This window comes from Cavia porcellus, unplaced genomic scaffold, assembly GCF_034190915.1.
Source record: "Cavia porcellus strain 051 isolate PalLab524CR breed Dunkin Hartley unplaced genomic scaffold, mCavPor4.1 scaffold_32, whole genome shotgun sequence".
Taxonomy (NCBI): Eukaryota; Metazoa; Chordata; class Mammalia; order Rodentia; family Caviidae; genus Cavia; species Cavia porcellus.
In genome coordinates this window covers 29,436,819-29,454,415 of record NW_026947515.1, presented here as the reverse complement: position 1 = coordinate 29,454,415, position 17,597 = coordinate 29,436,819, and the positions used below count along the sequence as shown (strand labels likewise).

Genomic DNA, 17,597 nt, shown 5'->3' with positions numbered 1-17,597 from the left:
AGACACCCCAGGGTGATGTGGCCCAGGGCTTAAGCAGGCAGGGCAGCTACCGAGGAGCCTCTGGTGCCACAGAGGTCCACAGAAACCGGAACAAGTTCTCTAGAGCCCAGGAGGAAGCCTTATCTACGTGAGTTCCTCCAGGAATGCAGCTAGCCCCAGGTATCTCCATCCCTCCTGTTTGGGTTCCAGGAAGGCCAGATCCTTCAGGACTGTCTCAGCTACAATGGCTATAGGACACTGAGCAATGACCAAGGACCAGGCACTTGACTGACATCTTTCTTTGTGTGTGTTTGTGTTTTGTACTGTGAGTCAAACTCAGGACCTTACACTTCCCAGGCAGGCGCTGTGCCACTGAGCTACATCCCTGCCCTGAGGTCTTTTTTTTTTTTTTTTTTTTTGTATTTTTGAGACCGGGTTTCACTATGCAGTTCAGGCTGGCCTTGAGCTTACTTTGTAGCCCAGACTGGTCTCAAACTCACAATGACCTTCCTGCCTCAGCCTCTCAAGTGCTGGGATTAGAGGCATACACCATCATGCCCAGCTTTTTTTTTTTGCCATCTTTCTTAATTAGCACAACCAGCCAGGTGTACCAGCGCCCTCCCCCCACAGTAAGCAGGCAGAGCTGCCCAGGGCCCACAGCCAGGACTCAGCCCTGCTCAGTCTCCACTGCTGGCCTGGGTTCCACCCAGCTGGCCCAACTCTCCTGGCGGGGACCCCTCAGTGTCAGCTGCCTGGAGGGAAGCACACACAGCCTAACTACCACACACACCTCTCCCACTCCACAACACGCCTGCGTCTCTGTGCCACAGGCCCCTGCTTGCTCGGCTCCCAGGCTGAATGTTGCCATTGGGCTAGCGACTTGGAGTGACAGGTGCTGTGCCCCCAGGAGCTGTACCAACACGATTGGAAATGCTTGGTGGCTGTGAATCACAGGCTGAAGGTGGCACGTGAGCCTAAGGTAGGAGAGGCCACGAGTCAGACTGTGACCCTATCTCCAACTTGGGTTTCGTGGTCCTCAGGAAAGGAACCAGGGACAATGGCACAAAACATAGCATGGCAGAGCCTGGTCTTCATCTACCAGGTGGAAAGGAAACCTGGGGACCACAGACCAGCGCAGGGGCTGGGGCGAAGGTGGTAATGGGTGGTAATGACATGATGGAGACACGGATGGGGGGCGGCGTGGCTGCTAGAACATACACGGCCACCCTGGCGAACCCCGATGTCTGTTGGTCTCCCTGAATCTGTCAACTCTCTAGGACAACTTTCCACTAACCTTGAGGCCAGGAAGCACAGAGAGAAGCACACTCTATGTTTATGGTCTGCTGTGCTCCTGTGACTGGAAGGTCTGGGACCCACCTGCTGCCTCTCAGAGCCCCACACAAATCCACGAACTGGCTTCAACCAAGGCCAGAAGGGCACCAGGTGACCCTAATGGGCACAAGATCTGGCCTGGTCAGGGAACCTGCTCCACTCCTCAGCCCTGCTGGCCCTGACCTTCCCCCCTGGGATGCCACCCGCACCCAGCTTTTCCGAGGCTGCTGCTCTGTCCCCCCTTGAGAGAGGACCATCCAAAGGTGAAGCAAGGGACCATGATGACTTTGTGACAAACTACACATGTCTCTCTACTGGGCAGTACCTATGGGTCTCACCACATTCTTTAGGCCCTGGAATTACACACACTGAGATCAAATAGAACACACACATCCCCTTGAATACCAATTCAAAAAGAACATTCAAGAAGAACCAATTGAACCATGTAGGTGTCAGAAGATTGCAAGTCTGGCCAGGCCCGGGCAATTTAGCAAGATCCTACCTTGCTCCCCAGCAGAACAGAAACAAACAAAATGAGTGGGTATTGGAGTGCTTCTTAGTGGCAAAATCCTAGGCTCACTCCTCAGTACTGGGGAGGGAAACATGATTTGGAAAATTTGTCAAAAGCAAATCCTTCAGAAAACTTGCAATAGGGGCTGGGTATTTAGCTCAGCGGCATAAGTGTCTGCCTTGCAAGCAGGCAGTCGTGAGTTCAATCCCTGGTACCGATAAAAAAAAAAAAAAAGAAAGAGAAAAGAAAACTTGCAATGATTTAGGAAGCTTCTGTCAGGATTCTGGGGACAGGTGTCAGAGGCCCAATGGGGACAGTCATCACCATTCTAGATGGGCCATTCCAGTCAGATCCAGACCCGAGCCTACTGGTCTGTCCCCAGAGCCCCATACCATGTGGTAGGAGCACACATGGGGGACACAGAGGCAAAGTTGCACAGAAACAGGCGCGTACACAGCCCTGATCCCCAAGCTGGTGCTGTGCAGAATTAGCCCACACACTGAATTTGTGAGCTGCATTTTACAAGCAGCTGCAGGAAGCCATGTGCACCAGCATCATGAGCACAGCCACAGCTCTTAACCCCTGCAGTGCCACACACGTTGTGCTGGCAGGAGAGGTGGCACCCCTAAGCCTCCGGTGCCAAGTATCCCAGTGGCAGGGTGAAGAATCACTAGCCAGGGGTAGTGGCTTTTGCCAGGTGAGAACCAGGTCCTGGGATATGGGCTGGCAGGGAAGGGTGGGGTGCTGGAGACTCCAGGCAGGGTTCATCAGTGGACTGTGAGGCCTCTGCCCCCACCCCACCAGGCCCATGCTGCTGAGGGCTGCATGGATAACTGGCCTCATGTGACGCACACAGCCAACCTATAGGACTCGGTGCCTGGGGCCACAGCACAGGTGGGTCGAAAACTTGAAAAACCGGGTTCGAATGGGGAGGTAAGGTGCGGCTGAGCCAAAGCAAACAGCAAGCGACCCAAGGAGCGCTGTCCTCTGATGCACTGCCAGGGCACTGCGAGTGTCAACAGGGCAACCAGCAGCAGGCAGCCCCACCCCAGAGCACTGCCTGGGACAGCAGGGAGGGGGAGGACACCCCGGCTGCCCTGAGTGGTGAGTCAGCCGCAGCCCTGCCACCAAGGTTGGGCAGGACCCTGGGAGTGACATAGGGCCCAGGATGCTCTGCTGGAGCTTGCAGCTGGAGCGTTCAGCCACCAGAGCATTTTGGAGTCTGGGAGCAGAGAGGAGCCCCAGGGACATGTGGGTGTCATAGGCAGCACAGTCAGGCTGTCAAAAGGTCAGCCCCTGCAGGTGAGTCAGTGTGTGCTCCCCGCCAGGCCCCATCTCTGAGGATTTCAATACTCCATGCAACCCTGAGCAGAGACATCTGGAGCTTCGAAGTAAAAAACCAGTCCACATGGAAACTGCTCCACTCCCCAACGGAGACAGCTCGGCTGGGAGCGCCAGGTCCAGCCAGGACGTAACATGCACGGACCATATATGCGCACATACACATGCGCATGTGCGTGTTCACAGCACACAAACATGTACACATGGACACATACACAGCATGTCTATGCACACACAGGTACACACGTAACACACAGGCACACACACACACACAGCCACAGATGTACACATAGCCACAGCTGTGAATGCTGTAATTCGCAGAGTGGGTGAAACACGAGGAACATCCAGCCGACGCGGCCACCTGTGCGTGCGTGGTCACCCACTCTTTCCTCACCGCCTCTTGCTCCCCTAATCTGGCAATGAGACTCAACTCCTCAGCTCCTGCAGGGAGACTAGAGCTAGGTGAGGCTGGACTGAGCCAGGGTGCCCACGGCCCAACAGGCACCTCATCCCTGGCTGGATCGCGTCCATTCCACGCACTCAGCCCAAGCTCCTCTGGAACTGCAGCAGGGCCTGGCAGGACCGTGAGGAAGCCTCACCCTGAAGGCAGCCATGGTCGCTCCAGGGCACACACAGCCTGACTCCCACTCAATACTAGCCATGAGCGCCCAGGGCAGTGGGGTGTGGGGCTAACCCCAAGCCTCACTGCCAAGCACCTGACCCAGCCGCTGCCCTGTTTCTCTATCCTTCCTCAGAGGTCTTCCGTAATCAGCACTCACTGACCCCCACTGACCACTGTCAGATCCCAAAGGCATGTACTCCAGTCCTGGGTGGACCCCACTTGACAGGAGAGGGACCGACAGCCCTGTGCTAGTATCCTCCACCCCAGTCCTAGGCTGGAACACTAGGCCAGGAAGGCAACAGGTCACAAGCCTCAAGGTTCAGGAGCCACAAGGGCCTCGAGGGCCTGCACCCTTGGGACTTGTAGCCAGCCTGAGGGACAGGAAAGAGGGAACTCTCTGGCTGCACTTATTCAAGATGCCTATATATGAGCATCCTGAGACCTTCTGGGTTAGGTGTGGGGCTCCTCCCCCACATGTCCACACTTGTGATCTCTGTATGACCCGAGTCTGCCCTCTCAGGAGCCAGCTCTGCTGTTTAGTAATTAGCCACTTAATATTTTCTTTTCTTTCATTTTTTTTTTGGTTTTTGAGACAGGGCAGCAACACTGTATATAGTTCAGGCTGAACGCAAACTCACTGTGCAGCCCAGGCTGGCCTCGAAGTCATGGCTCTCCTGCCTCAGCCATGGCAGTGCTGTGATGACAGGAGGGTGCCACCACCTCTGACTGTGCATTTCGCAGTCTGACAGTGAACAACTGCAGGGCATCTAGTACATCACAATGCCACATAACCCCTCCCACACACACACAAAATCCTAGGCCATCTTTACCATCCCCAAATACCCTGACCACCCTTAGCAGCCACGCCCTCTCCCCAGATCTCCCCGGTTCTTGGAACCACCAGACTCTGGTCTCTCTCTACAGGTCCTCCTACCCTGGGCATCTCACACAAGTGGAACCATGCGGTACGTGGCTTCTTTCACTGAGCCCGACGTGCACAAGGCTCATCTGTGTTGCAGCAGGATTCAGAAGTTCCTCCTCCTCCACAGCTAAGTAAGACTCCACTTATGAAGAGGCCACAGTGTTACCCACAGATGCATCAGTGATATTCCAGGTGCTTCCATGTTGGGGATATTACAAATGGCACAGCATCTTCTCTTTTGTCTTCCTAAATTCTACCTGTGCATCATTAGTCTCTTGATACACTTTTTTTTTATTGGTACCAGGGATCGAACTCATGACCACACGCTTGCAAGGTAGGTGCTTATGCCACTGAGCTAAATCCCCAGCCCTGATACACTTTCTTAAAGATCTCTCACCTGCTTAGAAACAAGAAATCCATGAGTGGGTGGCCCAGGGGAGCAGACGGGCAGCATAGGTGCCCACCTGGGGAGGCCAGAGCCTTGCTCTCAGGGTTCCTGGAGGAGGATCTGGGCTCCCAGGTGTCTGCTTGCCTTTCTACCACAGCTAGTTTCTCTCCTGCCCTGGGGCTAGTCCCTGTCCACTGGGGAGATAAAGGAGGAATGAATGCAGCAAATGAAGCCACAGCTGCTAACAGGGATCAAGTCTCCAAGGAGGTGAAGGACTCGTCCAAGGACTGGGCAGGTCAGTCTCCTTCCCAGGCAGGCTGGCCACTCAGGTGCACTCCCAGGGCCTCTATCTTTGCCAGCCTCTGCCATGGCAAGAGCTGGCTTCAGCCAATTCTTGGGATCCGGATGAAAATGGATCTCCAGGGCTTTGTCATGGTGTCTTCTCTTTCTGATTCATTTTATTTCACTGCTACTACAAAAATAATTCTTAACCCCCAAATATACATACAAACTGAGTACAGTGGTGCATGCCCATCATCTTAGCTACTTGTGAGGATGAGGCAGGAGGACTGCTCGAGCTCAGGAGTTCAAGACCAGTCTGGACAGCAAAGCAAAATGCACCCTGTCTAAAAATAAAATCAGATCCAAGAATCTCAGTACCATGAACAGAGTGGCCCTGCAGAGTCCAGGACCAGTGAAGGCAAGAACTGGACAGTGCCTGGGGGCTCAAAGTACCCAACGAGAGAAGGCATCAGTGAGGACAAGAAGAGCACACGCTCACAAGTGAGCCCAATGTAGAGAGAAGAGAAGAAAGCAGAGACCTTTGGGCCCAGGGGCTGGAGAGGCACTCAGAATTTAAAAAGCAGTGAGAAGGGATGGTGAGGAGGGCCTGGCATCAGGGACACAGGTGGGCAAATGCTCAGCGCACAAGCCTGGGCAGGACAAGGCTAGGGAAGGTCCCAAGGGATGAGTGTGCAGTGAAATCTCCCCAAGGCCCCGAGGTGAGGATGGCAGGACAGGCAGTGCCCCTGCCGAGCCACAGAGCAGATGGCAGCGGGAGGAGGAGCACTCATCCCCGGCTGCCTTCGGTATTTGGCAACTTTATTTTTTGATGGTACCAGGGATGGGTGGATGGTTCCTTGCTATCTTGTTTTCTTTCTTTCTTGTATTGGCAATCAAACTCATGACTTTGCACTTACCAGGCAGGCACTGTGCCACAGAGCTATATCCCTGGGCCTTGGTACTGGGGATGGAACCCTGGCCTGGTGCATGCCAGGCAAACTCTGTACCACTGAGTGGCAGTCCCAGGCCCCTGCATGTTTTAAAACATCCAGAAAGAACACAGTGAGAAGCTGCTCGAAGAGGAAAATCTGCGGTGCCTTTAGTTGGCTCTACCCCAGGTCAAGGACTTAAGGCCACACTGGTAACATCTGACATCTGGTGACATCACCTGGAATGCTCAGGGAACACTGTGAAGACCACTGAGACTGGAAAGAATGGAGGGTGGCAATCAGGGATGACACCAGGAGGGGGCAAACCTGAAATCAGGCTCCCAAGTCTGGCTGGGGGTGGCTGCTGACTTGTGCAGGCAGGGAACAGAGGGACAGGAACAAGACACCTCCTAGCCCCATGCACAGCACAGGTGCAGGGCTTGCCTCCCGCTGGAGCAGCAGTCTCTGGGGGATCCACCACTGCTGGAGACAGCTGCCGGTGAGTCAGGCTGGTATCACAACCACACCCAGGCTGTCCAGGAATGTCCCTGGGTCAACAACAAAGTAGGAAATCACCAGAGACTAAAAAGGCATATGTCATAGCTTTACTGTGCCCATCCTACTTGTGGCTCAGAACATGTTCTCCGCAGCCCGACCTCTGGAACCTGTGAGCAACTTGCAAGAAGAGGACAGCAGACACCGTTCGCCTCCTCCATGGTGCCCCGGATGATAGTGCTGGCCACATCTGTATAGCTCTCGAATACACATGGGAGCACAAAAGCTGCTCTCATGCTGGTGCACACACAGGCACACACGGGAAGGCACAACAGTGCACACAGAGATGTGTACATATGTATTTCCAAAGCCACCTCAGATCCAGATGCAGACAATGGGACATGCCCCCATCAGCTTGGCTGTATCCCAAAGCAAGCACTTGTTTGATGTGCAGCAAGTTGGCCATGACACCCAGTACACACCTGTGTCCCCGAATGGCCCCTGCCACCATCACATGCACACTCACTTGGGTGCACATCCCCTCAGTCTCTTTCTCTCACCAGCAATGCTCCATTTACTCAGACTGCTCCATAAACACCTGAAACCAACACAAACGCATCTGGCCTGCCAAGGTATGGGCTGGGGGGAATTAGCGGAACTTCCAGCACACCAGGATTCTCACCTTTGCTCCCGTGCTGGGAGCTTTGGTCCCTTTAATCTAGGAACAGCCCCTTGCCTCCTGTTTTTCATACCAGTGGCATTTTAAAATGTTCAGGCCTTTTTTCTTTTCCCAGAAAATACAACATGTTCTTCTAATCCTCAGATGACAAGGGGCTGAGCGGGAGTGTGAATCTGGGAGACTGTGAAGAAGGCAGGGAGGGGAGTGGAGAGTGGGCTGGGGTGCAGCCCCTCATGGGTCCCTCGGGGAGATCTGTGCAGCCTCTTGCCTTCGTCTGTAAAGGCCTGGGAAGGCCAGACCCCACCTGAGGCTTCTCCAGAGAAAAATGAGACACCTGACCCTAAGCAGAGCCAGGAAGGCATCTCATACAGATCGGAGTCAATTCTCTTAAGTTTAAAAGAGAAATCACCTCCACCATCTCTAGGGCAGCACAGATCTGTGAAGGCAGCCAGGGGTTGAGGAGGCTCAGTGGTAAAGCTGGGCTGTGGCGGGGGTCCTGCTGGCTGCCAGGGCCACGGAAGACCAAGGCCCTGGGCCAGGGAAGCAACCACTCAACAACTGGTAGAGTGCAAGTTTCAGGACTCGCTGCCAGCCCTGGGCTTGGGCCCCAACAGGGAGAGCGCCTTGGGTCAACAGAATCAGTGTCCAAAAGGCAACCTGTGTTGAAAATTCCAGCGCCTGCTTAACCCAAGAAAGAGTGAAGAAGCCAGGAATACCAGGGTGGGGCAACAGTTTCCATCTCTCAGCTGCGCAGTCCAGCTGCCTGGCCTGGGCGGGGAGGGCAAGCACGACACCATACACAACAGCCAATCCAAGAACCAGAACCCACTGCCACCACACAGGATCCTGCTCCCAGCAGTAGGGACCTCTGTCCACCATTTGTCTGCCTGCTGAGGATGTCCCCATGCAGAGTGACACACTGCAGGGTCTGTTGGGGGAGGACTGTAGGACTGGACACCACAGACAGAAGTGGAGGACACCCACATCCTCATGGCTAACCGGACACCACCTGGTGCCTAGCAGCAGATCAACGTGCGGATGGGGACCAGGCAGAAGACAGGGACCAGACACTGCCTCGATCACAAGGTATGGCTCTGGCCACCCGTGTCTCTCCTAGCACAGCCTCCTCTGTGCAAGAAGGGTATGCTATGAGGAGGAAACAGGCAAACAGGTAAGAACCTCCAGCCGCAGGCTGCTCAGGAGCAGGCCCCCCACGTGGCTACCTTCTGTCCCAGCTCCTCCAGCCCCAGACCCAAGAGGCTGGCAGAGAAGACCCCACCGTCCGCCAAGGTTTAGGTGCCAAGGTCAGATGGACACAACGGGCCTCAAAGCAGCAGGAACTCTGAGTGGACGCGGAGAGGTGCTCACATGGCTCTCAGGGTCAAGCCGAGCCAGGGCTACTCTGCACCCCTTGGAGAAGCCTGAAAGGGTCCTGGAGTATGAGGGAGTCAAGGGATGGGGATGTGGCAGGGGCCGGGGCCTGTGGGCTGAGCTGGCCCCTGCCTCTTCAACTCTGCCCTGGCTGCCCAGGCTGGGAGAAGAGCATGTCACCCTGGCAGGAGAATGTGAGGAGTTGGCTGGCTCTCCCAAGGTTCTGGCACCAAGAGCCAGGAGCGACTGGGAACGCGGGAACTTGCCCTGGCTCAGCACCCGGGAGCAGCTGGGAAGGGAGACAGGACTGGCCCAGTCATGACTCTGAGGCCCCGATGCTGGCACCAGCATGTGCTGTGATGGAGGTGGCAGAGACTCTGCCACTCCATACAGGTCCTCAGACGGCAGAGAGTGATGGAAGGGCTCCCAGCCCCAGATCGTGCTAGAGGGTACAGAGAGGGGACTCTTGACCCCTCAGGAAGTCTTGGTCTAGAGCCCTGGGTGTCTGGCCCCAGTGAACTCCCCAGGGCAGGGCAAGGAGGCGGTTGAGCAGGGTGCCTGCACCGTGGAGTGTCAGCAATGGACTCCTTCCTCAGGCATCCCTGTCATTTTGGGAGATGACAGCGCTATCACACTCTCTGCTGGTGGCAGAGGTGGCTCTGAGCCAAAGGGTCAGCTGCTCAAACTTGGCTGCGAGCACTCATCACCTTCTGGAGCCTTCTGAAGCAAATATCCATAATGCTCAATTATTCTGGTGGCTTCCCCGAGCGAAAAGGCACCTCGGAGAGCTAATTAGCATACGCCTGAGTGAGGCACGAATAAGAAGTTCTCATTAGGAAAGACAGATAGTGAGGGGGCTGCAGGACATCGTGCTGCTGGACCCACAGAGAGGGGTCTGGAGCTGAGACAAGAAGAGGAACCCTATTTGGAGACCACCAGCCCTGCTCTCCTGGGCCTCCGTGCTTCCTTGGGAGAAGTGGGTTCCTCTGCCAACAAAAAGGCTGGATTGGAATGTGGCCTGGGGAAACCAACAGAAAATCAATGGCTGCGTTGCCATGGTGATGACAGCAGATAGTGATGCTTATGGTCATGTTGTTCTGAAACAAAACAAGTCCAAAGAGCCACCTGGATGTCAATGTTGTGTCAACAATCAGACCATGGGACTCCGTGGGGCTCTGGACAGGCTCCTCTACTCCACTGCCCACCCCCACCTCCCAAGCCACTGCTACCTCCCCTCCCCTGCCCTGAGCTCAGCTCCCAGGACCACTGTCACCTGGGCGTCTGTTCCCATCTCAGAACCTCAGGACAGACTTGGGTGGTCACAGCCCACAGACTCATCCACCCTAGAATGGCAGGACACGCTTCAGGCTCATGTGTCTGTGGGGGGGGACAGGGTGGCTGCTGCCAAGGGCCTGGCCATGCACAGCAGTGGAGACAGGGCCCTGGACTGATCTGATATGATCTGATGCCCTCCCCACCTTAGCTGCACAGCAAGGCCTCGGCCCAGCTCCACAGTACGAACCAGGCCCATGTGGGGCTCTCCCTGCCCAGCACTGCTGGACACTCATCCCCAGTAGCCCTCACTGTCCCCTCAGTCACATCTGTCTTCTCTGTCTGACACCTGCAAAAGCTGGATGCAGGGTCTGAAGGGGCAGAAGGACTCTCCTATGTCCTCACGTCCTTCCCTGCTCTCTCCAGGCATGGTGACCAATCTGGGCCTGAGCGCGCACTCAGCATGGGTGGGCAAATTTACTTCTCATCAGAACACTGCTTCTCAGGCCCCAGCTTGTGCTGCCCGACGGGTGGAGAAGGGAGGTGGGCTGAAGTCACCTAGAACGTGTGGGCCAGTGGCCATGCTCAGGACAATGAAAGGCAATAGGACAATCCCTCATAGGGTAGAGCCAGCCACCATGGACAGGGACCCAGTGCCAGCTCTTTTGCCAGGGCCCAGGCAGGGGGACCTGTGCATTCCATAGGAAAGAGGCTGTCGCACAGGCAGAAGATGCCAAGTTCCTGCTGAATATCGCTGAATATGATCTGGGAACCCAGCTAGCCTCACAACGGACAAAAGTACCACTGTTGGGAGCAGATGAGCACTGTAAGTCCTAGAGGACCACTGCCCCATGGAAGGACTACTAGCCTCTCTGGCCACCAGTGTCAATATCCTGTCACTTCTCCAGCCAGCACTACTGCCCCCAGCACTTCAGAGATGGTGTCACACTGCTGGTGGGGACTATCTGTGCCTATGTGCATACTCTGGCTGCTTAGGTCTCTGCCCAGGAGGCAGCCTAGGCAACAGGCCTACCTGCATGTGACACTGGTAATGACCACGGATTGCTTCCATTCTGATAATGCTACCCCTCCGCAGCGTCCCAGAATGCTGGGATACAGGAACGCACCACCATCCCCAGCCAGCTGGGCACTCTTGCCTCCTCTGCCCTCACGTGGAAGCTAGAGCTGCTACCAAGACACAGCAGGCCAAGTCTGGAGCACCTCAGCTGGGGGACAGATGGACCCTGGGGCTCCCTGGGGCTCCCTGGGGCCCTGAAGAGCCCTCTTGTACCCCTGGCACCTAAGGCACAGGCTGGCTATCCTAAGGCAGGTGGCTAAGGTCTCAGACTTAGGTGATAATGCTCAGCAAACCCCTCCAGGGTCTGTGTGGCTCCAGAGGAAGGGGCTTAAAAGGCTTCGTGCCTCCTGCCTTGGTAACAACACTAGGACACTGGGCGGGACAGGACTGAGCCTCCCCTCAGAGCAGGAGCAGAGCTGGCAGGGGCCACCAACCATTCTCTAAGGCACCATGCTCCGCTCTGGTTCCACCTGCCTTGTCGCTGAGCAACGACTTTCACCTCTGGGGAACAGGCTGGATGGAATTCAGCTGCTGGTGCCTCCTTATCTGCTCCTGGTCAGAATCCACTGGTCACTGGAATGGAGGCACCACAGTCACCTGCCCTGGTGGTGCTGCTGTATTAATATTCCTGCCACAGAGCAGACCCAACACTGGGAAACACGGACACACACGGTGCCACCTCCTGTTACCACAGAGCCACTTCCCCGGCCACGGCAAATCCAATTAAGGCAGTTATTAATCTCTCCCGACAGAGGCTCCCCAGCCCTACAAAGCTTTCAGCAGGGCAGCCGGAGCTGGAGGCCCACCCCAACAGGAGCCCAGGCCACCTAAGCCGGGACCTCCCTTGGCTGCCCACCCCCAGCCTCCAGGACCCATTGCACTGCAATCAGCCAGCCCAGCTTTGGAGTACCCCCCCACCCGTCTCCTCGATTGGAAGGGAAGCCTATGGGGCTGGGAGTGGCTCCCCCCTCCCCCTTTTGTTGCCAGGCAGCAGTTGCCACGGAGGCCAGGGACCAGCCAGGTCCTCAGGGATGTGACACTGACACAGCCCCTGCTGGGTGGATCTAATTAAGGCTCTGAAGGTGTCTGTCAGGAGAATTAGTAGTCTCCAAGGCAGGTCCCCACAGTTAGATCTGACAGCATGAGATATATCCAAGACCCAGCTGTCACATACTAATGGGGATGCCCAAAATTCAGCCGGGGACACACAGGGCTCCTTGGCCAGATATGGATGGCTCTTCACAACCCAAGAAGCAGATATGGCCAGGTGGCATTCCCATCCCGACCTCCCTGAGAACACAGAGTCCAGCCACAGCACAGCATGGGCAGCAGCTCTGAGCCGCCTTGGCCAATAGGAGCCACTGAGAGGACAACCTTGAGGGCTCCTGGGGTCACAGCCCAAGGACATTCTCTCCTACCTAGCCCCTAACATTCCAGAGATGCCACATGCAGAGATGGGTCATCCTCAGCCTCTGAGGTAGACGCTGACATGGGAAAACACTGAGGCTCAACTCACAGCCCAGGGTGGGGGCCTAGCTAGGTGGCTGGAACGCGGCCTTGGTGCCTGTCTCCGCATGAGAGGCAGACGGCAGCCAAAGCCTGTGGGAGCTGTCCAGGCCACATCTCAATTCAGTGACTCAGTGACCAAAGGCCAGCCCACAGTTTCGGGTAGGGTGGCAGCCACCTGCCTGCAAGCATCCGCATTCAAAGGCACAGAGCTCCTACTAACTCCGGGGTGCCCAGCGGTGTCAAAGCAAAAGGCAGGGCCTGCGACAGCCAGCAAGCACACACATGCCCTGTGATCACAAACAAGGGTGCTGCAGGCACCGGCAGGTACAAAGCATCCCTTCAAAGGCCAGGACCATAGTGGAGGCCTCCAGAGACAGGCAGCTTAACTGAACAGCCCGTGGGGACCAGGCCCTCGCATGGCCCGTGCACATGGGAAGTTCATGCACGCCAAGGCCTGGCACTGAAATGGCCCCAAGGAAACCCTGCCCTATTGGGACAGGTTGTTCCCTGCTCCTGCTCTGGTGGCTCTACTTCACACCCACCCAGGTGCGTGAGCTGCAGCAGGAACATCGGGACTCTGGTCTTCCACTCTGCCCATCTTCCCGTGGGGGCTTGGGGTCAGTCAGATCCTGTCACCCAAGGTGCCGGGGAAGAGTCCCAGGCCCAGGAGGCTGGAAGCCGCCCAGGAGTCAGGATGTGCTCAGCAGGGAGCCCCCCAGGAGAGGCATGAGAACAGCAGCAAGGCAGACGGATCGCAGTCCTTCCCCCAAGCAAAGAACCAAGAGCACACCCACAGTGTGCATCCGAGGCCCCAGCAGCAGGGCCAGCTGCCTGCCCACCCTCTGCCCTGCAGCCTCGGAGATGGCCCCCCAGTGCCAGCCACCCCAGTGGGCAGGGGACAAAGGGAGGAGCAGAAGGCAGAGATGCTACTGTCACATGTCAGAGAATCCCTATCTGCGAGTCTATTGGCTGAGGAATGTGAGCCCCTGCAGAGACCTGGGACGGTGCGCACAGCATGACTTCTGCCACCACTCAGGACCCTGAACTGCTGCTCCGTCAGCCCCAGCGAGCACCAAAACCTTAGAGAAGGCAGCAGTCACATCCAAGCACACAAGGAGCAAAGGGAAAGCAGCAGATTTTGCCTCTTTTTTTGCTTTTGCTTTTGCCTCTGCGGGAGCTGGCACTGAGACCTCGACAGACACAAGGGTGGGGAGGGGACTGGAGACAACCGCAGACGGGCGTGTGGGTGGCTGCTGGCTGGGGGATGAGAAGGACTGCGAGCCTTACTCTCGACTAAGCAGCCTACTGCATCAAAGCAGAGCCCTGAGAGTCAACTGCAGAGACTTTCTCACTGCAGGGGGAACGCGCTCCACTGCAGATCAGAGGACCTGGCTGAGTGCTCTAGTGTGTGCAGGCCGAGGCCACCTCCACACTGTGAGGCCAGGCGGACCAAGTGGACCAAAGACAGACGCTGCCTGGCCCCCCTCATTTAGGAGGCTAAGGGAACCAAGGGGCGGTGCGGCCTCATCTGAAGCACAAGTGACTCCCTGGGTTTGCATGGCTGCACAGCCTCCAGGAGGCCCACATGTAGCAGGGTGAGTGCAGCTCCCACCTTCAGATTCAGGCTTGGGAGCCAGAGGGAAGAGGGGTCTAAGGGGGAGGCAGACGTGTTAGCAGTCACTAGGCGAAGGTCAGCGTAGCCAAGCCTGCACCATCCCAACGTGACTACAGGCTCAGGGAATAGGGCAGCAGCCACAGCAAACTTCTTCCTGCTTGCACAGACAGGACAGGCAGGGGTCAGGTGGAGAAGGCTAAGAAGTGGCTTCGCTGGGGCAGCTCCCCTGGGCAGTTACTGGGAACTGCTGGCTACACAAAGGGGCCCAGCTCTTAAAGCCTAGCTCTTAAAGCACCAGAGCTAGGCACAATGGCACGCGCCTGTAGTCCCGGACTCAGGAGGTTCCGGCAGGAGATGTCCAGAGCCAGGACTTGAAGACCGACTCAAGATTAAATCAGGGGCCCAATCGAGGGCTGGTCTGGGCAGGGTGCCCATCACTCCTCCTAGACCTGAGTTCCACTGCCCAGGGTGGGCTCTGGCTTAACCTCCAAGATAGCAGAGACCACGTTTCACCCCTCCCACACTGGAGCAAGAAGGACAAACATCAGAGAAAGTAATAAGAAATCAACAATGCTCTACTCAGGAAGATGATGAGAAAACCAAGCTTGGTATCAAGCAAAAGAGATAAAGCTTAGTCCAACTGGTCCAGAGAAGATCAGCTTAGAGTGATCATGTCCAGTTTAACAGGAATATGTCACTGGTTGGGGTGTCTGCATATAACAGGTAGTGCTGTACTTCCAGCATTCTGGGAGGCTGAGGCAGGAGAAGCACAAGTTTGAGCCCAATCTGGGCAACTCAGCCAGACTGTTCCTTAAAGAAAAGAAAGGGGGCTGTTGGGGATATAGTTTAGTGTAAAATCTCTGGGTTACATTTAGAAGAAAAAAAAAGTATATAGGGAGCAGAAACCACGAGAACTCACATTTAAAAGAAAATCACACCAAAGGGCATTGATCGTTACAGCCCCAGGAGTTAAGATGGAAATGTGTTATCCTCAAACTCCAAGTGAAAATCACTTCCTGCCTAGAATTACACCAGCTAAAGTGACCAGAGCCAGGCAAGAAAACATCTGTAGACACACACAGCTCAAAAACAGCTCCTATCAGGGGGCATCACAATCCTTGATTTGAAATTATACTATTGGGGCTGGGGATTTAGCTCAGCGGCATAAGTGCCTGCCTTGCAAGCGCGTGGTCATGAGTTCGATCCCTGGTAATTTTTAAAAAAAAAAAAAATTATACTATAAAGCTACTCTGATAAAAACACCGTGACACTGGCAAAAAGCAGACCCCCGGATCAGTGGAACAGATTAGGAGATGCAGAGGCAACCCCAATACATTAAGCCACCTTCACCTTCACTGGAAGGAAGACAGCCTCTTTAATAAGGGGTGCTAGAAAACTGGCTTCCACATGCCGAAGACTAGAACTGGACCCATGTCCTTCACAATGAACTACACTAAATTCAAAATGGATCAAAAATCTAAATACTGAAACGTACACATTAAATCTGCTGGAACACAGTGCAGGTAAAACTCTTGAAGACACTGGTACGGGCAAAGACTTTATGAACAAAATCCCGATTGCACAATTATCTTGAAGAATCAACAACTGGGATCTCATCTTATTAAAAAGCTTCTGCACAGCAAGAGACACCACCAACAGAGTGAAGAGACAACCCACGACATGGAAGACAATGTTTGCCAACTGTCCCTCAGACAAGGATTACTATGGAGAACACATAAAGAACTCAAAAGTATCAGACTTCCCACATTTAATGACCCAATCAAAATACGGCATCTGAGATCCTCAGGCTCATAAGCGTGATGATTGGGTGTTCATGCTCCATGCATGACATGTGCCTCCTTTGAACCTTGTTACGACCTCGGCACATTACCCATGTGACGTGAAAAAAAAATACGGGCATCTGAGATGAATATATACTTCTTAGATGAAGAAATACAAACAAATAATATGTGAAATAATGTTCAACATCATTGGTCATTCGAGAGAGTCAAACTACAACAACACTGAGATTCCACCTCACCCCAGAAAGAATGGCCACTATCAAGAAATCAACCAGTAACAAATGCTGGAGGGGTTGTAGGGAAAGGGGAGCCCTTCTCCACTGCTGATAGGAATTCAAACTGGTGTGACCGCTGTGGAAATCAGTGTGGAGACCCCTCAAAAAACTAGGAGTAGAAGTCCCATTCCAATCAGCTATTCCCCTTTTGGGTATCTTCTCAAAAGAATTAAAAATATCATACCACAGTGATATACACGTACCCATGTTTATAGCAGCACAGATTATAATAGTCAGATCATGGAAACAACCTAAATGCCCATCAACTGAGGAATGAACAAAAAAGATGTGGTCTTTTTTTATACAATGGAGTACTACTTAGCCATAAAGAAGGATAAACTGGAGGCTTCTATAGGTAAACAGATGCAACTTGAGACCACACTCATAAGTGAAACAAACCAGATGCACATGTGCATATTGTCTCACCAGTGTGAGAAGCTGAAAGAGTAAATAAGATCCAAAATGTACAACAAATACTGAGAAACTTACAGAAACTGTTGAAAAGGAAAGAGAAACTAGGATGGGAGACAGGGAGGGAAAGCAATATACACGTACATAGGATACATGTGCATGGAACACATGTATAGTTAACACAGTTATTCTACTAATTTCTCTCAGTTCACTGAGAAGACAGGTTTGTGCTAACATTGTTCAGACAATCAAAGGCCTGTATCTTGCACTCTGTGGAACCAATTTAAAGATAATACAGAACGAATTAATCACTGTTGCTCTTATCTTGTTTTGAATTTTTTTTCTCTTTAAAAAACAAACAAACCAACCCAAAAACTAGTTCCCGTTTCCCCCTCTGGAACCTTAAAGGAAGCCGAGACGATTCTCCTAATGCTGGGAGAATGAAAGAGTGGGGGCGGCACCCCAGGGGGCCCCGGTGCCTGCCTAAACAGATGTCCCCAGGTACAGGAGGGAGCGAGGGGATCGGGGGACCCAGGAGACACAGGCAGAGGGACCCAGGCTACAGACAGCAAAATGTGTGCGGCAGTGAGGTCTGTGGCTTGGAACAAACCAACGCGAAGAAGCAGCAAACGCAGGCAGGAGTAGCTACCAAGTCCACAGGAGACGGCCGGCCAGCCGGGCGGGAGACGCCACAGAAGCCCTCATCAGAAAACCAAAGCAGCCAGGGGGCTCTGCTGAAGCTGAACATTCTTGTTCTTCTGAAAACTCAGGCGAGGGGGAGCGT

At 54.4% G+C, this 17,597-nt stretch overlaps 1 protein-coding gene and 1 non-coding gene across 7 annotated transcripts in view; one reads left to right on the top strand and one right to left on the bottom strand.

The window, feature by feature from the left end:
• The window catches only part of Baiap2 (BAR/IMD domain containing adaptor protein 2), a 66,465-nt gene that overhangs the window by 26,222 nt on the left and 22,646 nt on the right, over nt 1–17,597 (bottom strand). The window lies entirely within an intron of this gene.
• Nucleotides 16,125–16,226, top strand: LOC111755466 (small nucleolar RNA U13). The gene has a single exon (XR_002790025.1). It is a non-coding gene; the product is annotated as a small nucleolar RNA U13 (small nucleolar RNA).